This window comes from Biomphalaria glabrata, chromosome 2 (assembly GCF_947242115.1).
Source record: "Biomphalaria glabrata chromosome 2, xgBioGlab47.1, whole genome shotgun sequence".
NCBI classification, from domain to species: domain Eukaryota; kingdom Metazoa; phylum Mollusca; class Gastropoda; family Planorbidae; genus Biomphalaria; species Biomphalaria glabrata.
This window is the reverse complement of record NC_074712.1, coordinates 14,865,761-14,877,977: the sequence shown is the minus strand read 5'-3', so window position 1 is coordinate 14,877,977 and position 12,217 is coordinate 14,865,761. Positions and strand designations below refer to the sequence as shown.

The 12,217-nt window shown below is 37.7% G+C and overlaps 2 protein-coding genes across 5 annotated transcripts in view; one reads left to right on the top strand and one right to left on the bottom strand.

Moving 5' to 3' along the window:
- Positions 1-4,829, bottom strand: part of LOC106050552 (uncharacterized) — a 28,530-nt gene extending 23,701 nt beyond the window's left edge. Inside the window, exon 1 of the mRNA XM_056019282.1 lies at positions 4,733-4,829. The gene's annotated coding sequence lies outside the window, so the exon portion shown is untranslated. The remainder of the gene's footprint in view (positions 1-4,732) is intronic.
- The window catches only part of LOC106059824 (synaptotagmin-15-like), a 289,123-nt gene that overhangs the window by 232,168 nt on the left and 44,738 nt on the right, over positions 1-12,217 (top strand). The window lies entirely within an intron of this gene.

Here is a 12,217-nt window from a genome sequence, read left to right as displayed (position 1 = left end):
TTTTTTTAAGCTTTCTTTTCGTCATCTACGCCCGTCTTCGTCAAGGGCGCTCCTTTTAGGTCTCAAATGAACATTATATTGGCGGCATCCTCAAAGTCGGCACTCCTTTTAGGTCTCAAATGAACATTATATTGGCGGCCTTCTTCATGTCGGCACTCCTTTTAGGTCTCAAATGAACATTATATTGGCGGCATCCTCCAAGTCGGCACTCCTTTTAGGTCTCAAATAAACATTATATTGGCGGCATCCTCAAAGTCGGCACTCCTTTTAGGTCTCAAATGAACATTATATTGGCGGCCTTCTTCATGTCGGCACTCCTATTCCTGGTGTACTGCGAAAGACCGAACAACTAAGGGTAGATAAAAATATAGATTTTCGATATTGTGTACTCTAGTTCAGGTCAAATGATATTTTTGAGAAGGAAACACTATAAAGATAGTTCTAAATATTCCGAAACACAGGTATATATGTTTAGTAAAAAAAGTTGTTTATTCTTGTAGTAAAACTTCATGGTACAATTATATGGATTTGAGACATGGATATTATACAGAAAGCAAATAATACCACTTGCACGCTTTCACCAAAGATGCTTGCGTTCCATAATGGACATACGGAGGCAAGACCACACTACAAACAGCGATTTCCTTGCGAACGCCGGTATGGACAGTATAGAGGGACTTCTTATGGTCCAACAGTTACGCTGGGCTCATATGGGGGACGAAGGTATGCCCAAAGCAGTCTATGTTTTTGGTGAGCTAAAATGTAGTCAACGTAACAGAGGCGCCCCCACGGAAACGCTTTAAAGACCAGCTTAGGCACCCACTTGCCCTTAGCTGGCATAGAAGAGAGCACCTGATTGCATGCTAAGTTTGAAGATGGAAGAAATATTACATTACATGATTGTGGCAAAATATGTAGGTCACAGCTGGGGCTGCGCAGCCACGGGAAATACTGCATTCCTCATTAATCTTCGGACTCGAAGACAGGCCTTATTATTAAAGTTACAGGCATTACAAATTGGATCAGTTGTCATTAACTTAATATATAAAGTGTTAAAACATTTTTCAAGTTTCTGTCTAACACAGTGAAATAATGAGCGACATACGTTTCTTCTGGGGAAGGGAGGGGGAGGTAATGATGGGAATAAATAACATAGACCTAATCACAGGCAGTCAAGCGGTCAAGTTGACATTGGTCAGGATTACACCCCATGGGTTTTACTGACCAATGTAGATAGGTGTCTGGCTAGATAGTTGTTATCTCTTAAGGAACCATGATCAGTTAAGACATCTCATTTCCGGTCGTGGTCAAACTCACAGTTCGCAATCTTAAAACGTGTAAATTAAAGCACAGGACACAATCATTTGTTTATCTCTTCTCTCTCTCTGTCTTCTTCTCCCTGCCTCTTTCTTTGTCTCTCTAATGTAGATGTTCCTCCTTCGTTCACTCTAGTTCTGTCTCTTTTCTTTTCTAAAGTTCTAGCTTTCTGTGTGTGTGTGTTTCTTCTTGTTTTTCTACAGACTTTGGTCTTTCTACCACAACTCTTTCTATCTATCTCTTTTTACACTGTGTTTAAATCGCCTTCTCTCGTGTGTCTCTTTTCCTCCTCCTTAAAGATATTTTCTACCATTAGCTTTCTTTCGGCTTTCAAATCTTTCTCTCTTTTCTTTCTTTTTTTTTCAATTCTCTCTCTCTCTCTTTTTCTCTCCGTCTCTCTCTTACACTAGACTATGTTTTCCCATCTCTCACCTTCTCTCTCTATTTCTCTTTCTCTCCTATTTCTCCTTCTTTCTAAAACACTCTCTCTCTCACTCTTTCACACACACAACACACTAACTATTTTCTTTCTAACCTTCTGTCTGTCTCTCGAACCTAGTTTTCCTTCTTTATCAGACTCTCTCTCTCTCTTTCTCTCGTTCTCTCTCTCTCTCTCGCTCTTTCAAGCTTAACCTTTTTTTTTCTTTTTTTTTCTTTCTTTCTCTCCTTATTCTCTGTCTCCTCTTTCTCTTTCTCTCCTCTTTCTCTCTCTCCTCTCTTTCTCTCTCCTCTCTTTCTCTTTCTCTCTGTCTCCTCTTTCTCTCTCCTCTCTTTCTCTCTCTCTTTCTCTCTCTCCTCATTTTCTGTATCCTCTTTCTCTCTCTCCTCTCTTTCTCTCTTCTCTCTTTCTCTCTCATCTCTTTCTCTACTCTCGTTCTCTCTGACCCCTCTTTCTTTCTCCTCTTTCCTCTTTTTCTCCCCTTTCTTTCTCTCTCTCTCTCTCTCATCTCTTTCTCTCTGTCCTCTTTAGTCTCTCTCTTTCCTCTCTTTCTCCCTCTTTCTCTCTCTCCTCTCTCTCAAATAGTTTTTCTTCTTTCTAACTTATTAAATCTCAGCCCACTCTAAAACGTGACCGCGTCACCTCTTATAATAAAGTGTCGATGGTCAAAAAAAGAACCAATAATAACCCAAATGACAGCTGGACAGGTTTAAAGTGACAAATGACAGTGTTAAGTGGCACTTGGTTATGTGACATGGAGACTGGCTGACAGCACTCCGCTAGACAGATACAGAATACAAGGGTCGAGGCGCACTCACTTTTTTCACAATAGAACATTCGATTTGACAATGACAGAAACAGTTCATTTTGAAAGGCCTCAAAGGGGAAAAACAAACAGAAAATGGTATGGTATTGGTATCATATTGGTATGGTATTGGTATCATATTGGTATCGTATTGGTATCATATTGGTATCGTATTGGTATCATATTGGTATCGTATTGGTATCATATTGGTATGGTATTGGTATCATATTGGTATCATATTGGTATCATATTGGTATCGTATTGGTATCATATTGGTATCATATTGGTATCATATTGGTATCGTATTGGTATCATATTGGTATGGTATTGGTATCATATTGGTATGGTTTTGGTATCATATTGGTATCGTATTGGTATTTGGCATGTTGTCATTAAGACACGTTTAGATCTGAAAACTTATCACGTCATTCAAGATTTCATTGAACCATCTTCTCTATTGTTCTTGTTATAAATGTAACGGGCTATTTTTGGTATTATTCTTAGTTAACACTTAAAAAATAATAATATACTCTAAAAGCTTTCTATTTACGAAACATGATCTACAAGTCTTGTAAAGTTATATTTTACAAGCTTTTGATGATGAGAAACATGAACTAGAGAAGAATACCTAAACGGTTCTTTCCTTCTTTACAAATGTATAGAATCTATAAATGTGTCTAGATACTTGTGGTGGAAGGTCGTTGACTTGAAGCACCAAACTGCTGGTAGACAACTGAATCGCGTATTTTATGTTAACTATTAAAACTTGAAATAGGTTGAATAACTTCTTTGTAAACAAAACGAAATATAACTTTTATTACAAAATACAGAAGATAAACTTAAGATGAAATGAAATAAATATAGTAGACTTTCGTAATATTATAAGAACTCACTAAAAAAAAACACGTCTTTTCACTCTAGCAATTTGGAGTCGTCTGTTGTACCTACGACTGCTGAAGACATTGTCGCTTATATTGCGTCATCTATACTGCTTAGCCACCAACCAATCGCCAACTTCTTCTCACCATCACCATAGAAACACACAGACACACACACACACACACACACACACACTCCATAACAGTTATGCAATACAAGAGTAAACGCAGCAACCATCCTTCTCTCTCAACTCTCAGTGTAGTCACGTTTAAATGGCGTTTTGGACAAATAGTTTGGAAAATAAGAATAAACAAAGGCTGAATAGAATTAGAATCTACCCCAACATCCTAATGTATAATAATCTATCCCAAAATCATAAAGTATTGGAATCTATCCCAGCATCCTAAAGTACTGCAACCTACGCCAGCCTCTTAAAGTATTATAATACATCCCAGTAGGCTAAAAAAATTAGTATTTTTCCAAGTATCGTCAAGCATTTGAATCTCTCCCAGCATCCAAAAGTATTGGAATCAGTCCAAACATCCTTAACTCTTTCTCTCCTAACTGACGATACCAACATGATTTGACCCCCATTAAATTGAATTCGTTTTAGGTTTTATAAACTTAAATTTGTAATATATTTAAAGAGCATCCAATCTTCTAAAATTATATACCTAATATAACATTTCCTGATTACATACAAAACGTTATTGAAGTTTAACCCTAACAGGGTAGTGAAACACAAATGAGCAAAATGAATAATTCCATCGGAATGTGGAAAATAATTACGGAGAGAAAGAGTTAAGTATTGGAATCTATCCCAACATCAAGATGTATAATGTATTGTATATAAAAATCTGAATGCTGAGACTCGAACCATGTATTTTTTTAAATTTAAGTTTATTATTTTTTTTTTACAATTTCATCTAAATAAATTCAATAGAAAACATTTTTTTAACACGTAATGCTATATTTCTTCCATCTTCAAACTCATCCTGCTAGGACTTCACAGTTTTTATGTTCCTAGTTCACATCTAAAACTTCTTGTCTTAAAAGCTACTTCTGTTAGATCCGTTTCAATTCAGAGACATCATACAAAAAATGTGTACAGCAAAGAAGCATTAAATTTACCGGCTTAAAAAATTGAAACTTAGCCGATACTAATATCTAGTGAGCTCAGTGGTTCTCAGTGTGTTCGAGAGACAGGACACCAAATACATAAATATTCACAAACGTACATAAATACATAGATACATACATACATATATACATTTAAATACATAAATACATACATTAAGGCATTGTCTTCGATTCTGAAGATTAAGGATGAGTGCAGTGTTTCACACCACCACGAAAAGTCAGTTGCGACCTTCATATTTTGCCATATCTAATGCAAACAAAGCTGCTGTTCGCTAGTGGCTATTTAAGTTTTCATTGGGTCTGTCTTTGGCAATTGTGTGTCCTGCGAACTTCGTGACTAACGCATTCGTACATACATATATAAATACGTACACACACACACGCATAGACACACTTAGTCTTGCTGACAATGTACTGGAACAATCGGGCATTACGTAACGGTTAAAAGGGGAGGGGAAGGCAATACAAATTTGTGTGAAAAGGAGGACGGGGGGTTTCTGAAGATTTATTACCTAACAAAACAAAACAAAACATTTCGAAATGAAATAACAAACATTTTTTAGATTAGTTACAATTTATATTTCGTATTTACGTTTGTTCGGTTATCACAGCGCCGTCAGCCTACATAGTGTTTGTTAACAGCGCTTTATACATTAAATTATCATTATTATTATTAGGTACAGCGCTCCCATGAGTTACGATTTGTTACAAGGTGGGAAGATTAAAAAAAAGGTGATTTTATCTTGACATAATACCCGCATGTTCCCAAAGTTTAACATGCGGAGTTTTTATATTTTCTTTATACTCTCCAAGTTGAAGCTTCCCTAACAGGAAGTGTCGCCATGGAGACGTAACGCGTTGAGAATCATTGCTAGAGACTCCGAGAAATCTTTAAAAATTAAAAAAAAAAGAAAATGAAAGTCGAGTTGAAGTCTAGAATCAATAGCTCAACAACGTACAAAACAACGTGAAAGCTATGTCATACACTTGTGGTTAAAAAAAAAAGTAAAGCAAAAAATTGAAGGGCAATAACTTGAAGGGATGAGAAGAGCAGGGGCAGAAAACTCTGCCGTCGTAAAAGTGAGAATATTTTCATGAAAAAGAAACGGAATAAAAGAGAGAATAATATGGTGTAGAAGAAAAAGAAAGGTTGAAATGACACAGTAGAATGGGTTTGGAGCTGTATAATTAAAGAAATAATGTTGAACTATAAGTGGGTTCAAGGACGCTGACGATGAAGGTTTAAATTTAAGTGGGTTTTAAAGTGGAGGTCAATTATCCAGAATAAATTAGATTTATATCAAGCCATCTTTTGTATACAAGAGATATTCGTTACGCAAAATACATCCTCTTCTATACTGTATAAATTGGGTTTCAGAACCAGACAGCTGAAGGTCACATACAAAGGCCGTGGAATCCACATTGAAGTTCAATAGCCACTGCCGAGGACAAACGTAGACGCCGCGAAAAGAAAGTCTTAATCGACCACCGGTGGACAATGGTTATGCCTCCGCTACTGTAGCAAAATTTTTAGGTCACATCCGTGGCTGCCTAGCTACAGGAATAACTGCATTCTTCATTAATCTTCGGAATCTTTATTCAAAAGTTGTCGATCTCTGGAAGCACTCAAAAGTTGTAGATCTCTGGAAGCACTCAAAAGTTGTCGATCTCTGGAAGCACTCAAAAGTTGTAGATCTCTGGAAGCACTCAAAAGTTGTAGATCTCTGGAAGCACTCAAAAGTTGTAGATCTCTGGAAGCACTCAAAAGTTGTAGATCTCTGGAAGCACTCAAAAGTTGTAGATCTCTGGAAGCACTCAAAAGTTGTAGATCTCTGGAAGCATTCAAAAGTTGTCGATCTCTGGAAGCACTCAAAAGTTGTAGATCTCTGGAAGCACTCAAAAGTTGTCGATCTCTGGAAGCACTCAAAAGTTGTCGATCTCTGGAAGCATTCAAAAGTTGTCGATCTCTGGAAGCACTCAAAAGTTGTAGATCTCTGGAAGCACTCAAAAGTTGTAGATCTCTGGAAGCACTCAAAAGTTGTAGATCTCTGGAAGCATTCAAAAGTTGTAGATCTCTGGAAGCACTCAAAAGTTGTCGATCTCTGGAAGCACTCAAAAGTTGTAGATCTCTGGAAGCACTCAAAAGTTGTAGATCTCTGGAAGCACTCAAAAGTTGTAGATCTCTGGAAGCATTCAAAAGTTGTAGATCTCTGGAAGCACTCAAAAGTTGTCGATCTCTGGAAGCACTCAAAAGTTGTAGATCTCTGGAAGCACTCAAAAGTTGTAGATCTCTGGAAGCATTCAAAAGTTGTCGATCTCTGGAAGCACTCAAAAGTTGTAGATCTCTGGAAGCACTCAAAAGTTGTCGATCTCTGGAAGCACTCAAAAGTTGTCGATCTCTGGAAGCATTCAAAAGTTGTAGATCTCTGGAAGCACTCAAAAGTTGTAGATCTCTGGAAGCATTCAAAAGTTGTAGATCTCTGGAAGCATTCAAAAGTTGTAGATCTCTGGAAGCACTCAAAAGTTGTAGATCTCTGGAAGCACTCAAAAGTTGTCGATCTCTGGAAGCATTCAAAAGTTGTCGATCTCTGGAAGCATTCAAAAGTTGTCGATCTCTGGAAGCACTCAAAAGTTGTAGATCTCTGGAAGCATTCAAAAGTTGTAGATCTCTGGAAGCACTCAAAAGTTGTAGATCTCTGGAAGCATTCAAAAGTTGTCGATCTCTGGAAGCATTCAAAAGTTGTAGATCTCTGGAAGCATTCAAAAGTTGTCGATCTCTGGAAGCATTCAAAAGTTGTAGATCTCTGGAAGCATTCAAAAGTTGTAGATCTCTGGAAGCACTCAAAAGTTGTAGATCTCTGGAAGCACTCAAAAGTTGTCGATCTCTGGAAGCATTCAAAAGTTGTCGATCTCTGGAAGCATTCAAAAGTTGTCGATCTCTGGAAGCATTCAAAAGTTGTAGATCTCTGGAAGCACTCAAAAGTTGTCGATCTCTGGAAGCATTCAAAAGTTGTAGATCTCTGGAAGCACTCAAAAGTTGTAGATCTCTGGAAGCATTCAAAAGTTGTCGATCTCTGGAAGCACTCAAAAGTTGTCGATCTCTGGAAGCATTCAAAAGTTGTCGATCTCTGGAAGCATTCAAAAGTTGTCGATCTCTGGAAGCATTCAAAAGTTGTCGATCTCTGGAAGCATTCAAAAGTTGTCGATCTCTGGAAGCATTCAAAAGTTGTCGATCTCTGGAAGCATTCAAAAGTTGTCGATCTCTGGAAGCACTCAAAAGTTGTCGATCTCTGGAAGCATTCAAAAGTTGTAGATCTCTGGAAGCATTCAAAAGTTGTCGATCTCTGGAAGCATTCAAAAGTTGTAGATCTCTGGAAGCATTCAAAAGTTGTAGATCTCTGGAAGCATTCAAAAGTTGTCGATCTCTGGAAGCACTCAAAAGTTGTAGATCTCTGGAAGCATTCAAAAGTTGTCGATCTCTGGAAGCATTCAAAAGTTGTCGATCTCTGGAAGCATTCAAAAGTTGTCGATCTCTGGAAGCACTCAAAAGTTGTAGATCTCTGGAAGCACTCAAAAGTTGTAGATCTCTGGAAGCATTCAAAAGTTGTCGATCTCTGGAAGCACTCAAAAGTTGTAGATCTCTGGAAGCATTCAAAAGTTGTTGATCTCTGGAAGCACTCAAAAGTTGTCGATCTCTGGAAGCATTCAAAAGTTGTAGATCTCTGGAAGCATTCAAAAGTTGTCGATCTCTGGAAGCATTCAAAAGTTGTAGATCTCTGGAAGCACTCAAAAGTTGTCGATCTCTGGAAGCATTCAAAAGTTGTAGATCTCTGGAAGCATTCAAAAGTTGTCGATCTCTGGAAGCATTCAAAAGTTGTAGATCTCTGGAAGCACTCAAAAGTTGTCGATCTCTGGAAGCATTCAAAAGTTGTAGATCTCTGGAAGCACTCAAAAGTTGTAGATCTCTGGAAGCATTCAAAAGTTGTAGATCTCTGGAAGCATTCAAAAGTTGTCGATCTCTGGAAGCACTCAAAAGTTGTAGATCTCTGGAAGCACTCAAAAGTTGTAGATCTCTGGAAGCACTCAAAAGTTGTAGATCTCTGGAAGCACTCAAAAGTTGTAGATCTCTGGAAGCATTCAAAAGTTGTAGATCTCTGGAAGCACTCAAAAGTTGTAGATCTCTGGAAGCACTCAAAAGTTGTAGATCTCTGGAAGCACTCAAAAGTTGTAGATCTCTGGAAGCACTCAAAAGTTGTCGATCTCTGGAAGCATTCAAAAGTTGTAGATCTCTGGAAGCATTCAAAAGTTGTAGATCTCTGGAAGCACTCAAAAGTTGTAGATCTCTGGAAGCACTCAAAAGTTGTCGATCTCTGGAAGCATTCAAAAGTTGTCGATCTCTGGAAGCATTCAAAAGTTGTCGATCTCTGGAAGCATTCAAAAGTTGTAGATCTCTGGAAGCACTCAAAAGTTGTAGATCTCTGGAAGCACTCAAAAGTTGTAGATCTCTGGAAGCATTCAAAAGTTGTAGATCTCTGGAAGCACTCAAAAGTTGTAGATCTCTGGAAGCATTCAAAAGTTGTCGATCTCTGGAAGCACTCATAAGTTGTCGATCTCTGGAAGCACTCAAAAGTTGTAGATCTCTGGAAGCATTCAAAAGTTGTCGATCTCTGGAAGCACTCAAAAGTTGTAGATCTCTGGAAGCATTCAAAAGTTGTTGATCTCTGGAAGCACTCAAAAGTTGTAGATCTCTGGAAGCATTCAAAAGTTGTAGATCTCTGGAAGCACTCAAAAGTTGTAGATCTCTGGAAGCACTCAAAAGTTGTAGATCTCTGGAAGCACTCAAAAGTTGTAGATCTCTGGAAGCATTCAAAAGTTGTCGATCTCTGGAAGCATTCAAAAGTTGTCGATCTCTGGAAGCATTCAAAAGTTGTCGATCTCTGGAAGCACTCAAAAGTTGTAGATCTCTGGAAGCACTCAAAAGTTGTCGATCTCTGGAAGCACTCAAAAGTTGTAGATCTCTGGAAGCACTCAAAAGTTGTAGATCTCTGGAAGCATTCAAAAGTTGTCGATCTCTGGAAGCATTCAAAAGTTGTAGATCTCTGGAAGCACTCAAAAGTTGTAGATCTCTGGAAGCACTCAAAAGTTGTAGATCTCTGGAAGCACTCAAAAGTTGTAGATCTCTGGAAGCATTCAAAAGTTGTCGATCTCTGGAAGCACTCAAAAGTTGTCGATCTCTGGAAGCATTCAAAAGTTGTAGATCTCTGGAAGCATTCAAAAGTTGTAGATCTCTGGAAGCACTCAAAAGTTGTCGATCTCTGGAAGCACTCAAAAGTTGTAGATCTCTGGAAGCACTCAAAAGTTGTAGATCTCTGGAAGCATTCAAAAGTTGTCGATCTCTGGAAGCATTCAAAAGTTGTAGATCTCTGGAAGCACTCAAAAGTTGTAGATCTCTGGAAGCACTCAAAAGCAGAGAATATGAAGGCCAGGAAAAAATCGAATAAATGTGCTGAAAGAAAATTTACGAAACGAAACATGTATTGCCATGCATCATATCATACAAGAGACCGCCTGCTGTAACACGACGCGACACCTTCGCAGTGCAAAAATGAAAACAAAAACACTTAAGATAAAATAAATAAATAGAAAATATTAATAACAGAAAAGTAAAAATATCAGCAATACTAACAGAACATGGGAAAAAAACACAGATCTGGTGAGAAAACCCCAGCACTGATGTATTTTTTTCTTCTCTTGCATCCTTGGGTTCTTTGCTAAGGGCGTTTAGACCTGACTGCCAGATCAGGTGTCGTACAAGTCAACGTGACATTAGCTCAATGCCGTAAAGAACAAACTGTAAAAAAGACAAACACATGTCTTGAATATTTGTGGATATTTATTTATGGCATCTGTAATATTTCATTTCTCTGGCACCTGGTCATTGTCCCTTCAGTTAGTTGTTTCTTCTTTCATCTATTTAAGTTTTTTCCCCTTTTAAAGCTGAAAAGAAGTGGAGAGGGGGATGGGGGATTGATATATATACAGCCAGCGAAATTATGAAATTCCAAGTTTTGTTGTTGTTTTTTTTAAATGTATGTACTTAGTCTAGACAATGTACAGTATGTTAGTATTGTTATGGAATATTTTAGATGGGTATGAATCAACTGATAGCGTCATATACATGAGAACTTAGGATATTTGTGTCACTTATTTCATGATCTCAAGTTTTTAACCAGCCCCCAGACATACACACACGCAAACACACACACACATGCACCTCCTACTTTATTTTATATGTGTATATTCATATTCATTTAATATGGAGCATACAAGGGCGTAGCATTTGACGTTGATCTGGGTAGGGTTCTCAAACGTAATCGCAAAACAAATAATCATAATTAAGAGAGTACAATGAATTTCATTTCTATTTAACAAAGTTCAACCCCTGGCAGTACCTGAGAATGAAAGTTACTTCAGTTTCCATAAGAATTCTAATATAATAAATTCATATAATGAATACAATCAAACGAATAACAACATGGACGTTTATAAAATAGACAAATTTAATGTAATGTAATCCATGTACACGTGGACTAGAGAGCTGTACACAAAAATACAAAAGTCTGTACCGGAATTCTTTGCCATCTCTTGCCACTCTACCAGGACAAAACTTATCTAAAGGGGAAGAACTCCGTCCATAAAACTATATCTACCAATAATGTACGAGCGATTTCCCTTATTTGATTTTAAACAAAATAATTAATTACTAATAATTATTTGACTATTGAGTATTTGTGTTTATTTATTCGTGTTTTGTTAGCTACAATAAATAATTGTTTAAAGTATCAACCTGATCGGAGAATGCGTGAGGGAGAAATAGCGTTAACAATTATTTAAGGGAACTAAATCCAACAAATATAGTCATTTCTATGAATACTAGAGTTTTCCATGTTGCTACTAAACAAAATAATGAATTACCAGTAATTAGTTGTCTAATTATTGGTTTCTTTTTTTTATTGATTCATGTCTTGTCCATGTCAATAAATAATTGTGGGAAGTTTCAGCTTGATCCGAGAATGTGTGTAGGAGAAATCACGTGAAGGCCTCGACACACTTTTTACCAGACAGAGTTTGTTGAGATAAGCTTTATAATAAAAGGGAGCTAAGCCGGTGTTTGTTGAATGAACATTCTAGACTTTCCCACATATGGATATCATCATGGTATCTCACATTGGCCTGTCCGTGTATAAACGTCTAACTCATAGGTTACAAATAGGTTTCTCATAGTTTGTTGATTTATTGAAACATTGTTCTCACTTCTCTGTTTCTTTATTTCATTCGTTTTTCTTTTACTTTTTTTTCTTTTCTTTCTGCTATTGTTTACTGTTTGTATTTCACCTCCACCCCCCCCCCCCCCCGCCATCCTAAGAGGAAGGTCGGCAAGGGGTGGGTGGGGGGGTGATGTCGTTAAACAGACACGTAATTTACGTCTGCCATAAATCAGGCCATGTGTTGACAAGCTACAAGGTACGGGACTAGTTAGGCCAGCCACCGGGTCTGTCATCCTATTGGATACATTGACACTCGTACGTCATCGACCATTCTCCCTTCCCCACCCCCCTCCCACCCTCGACCACAGG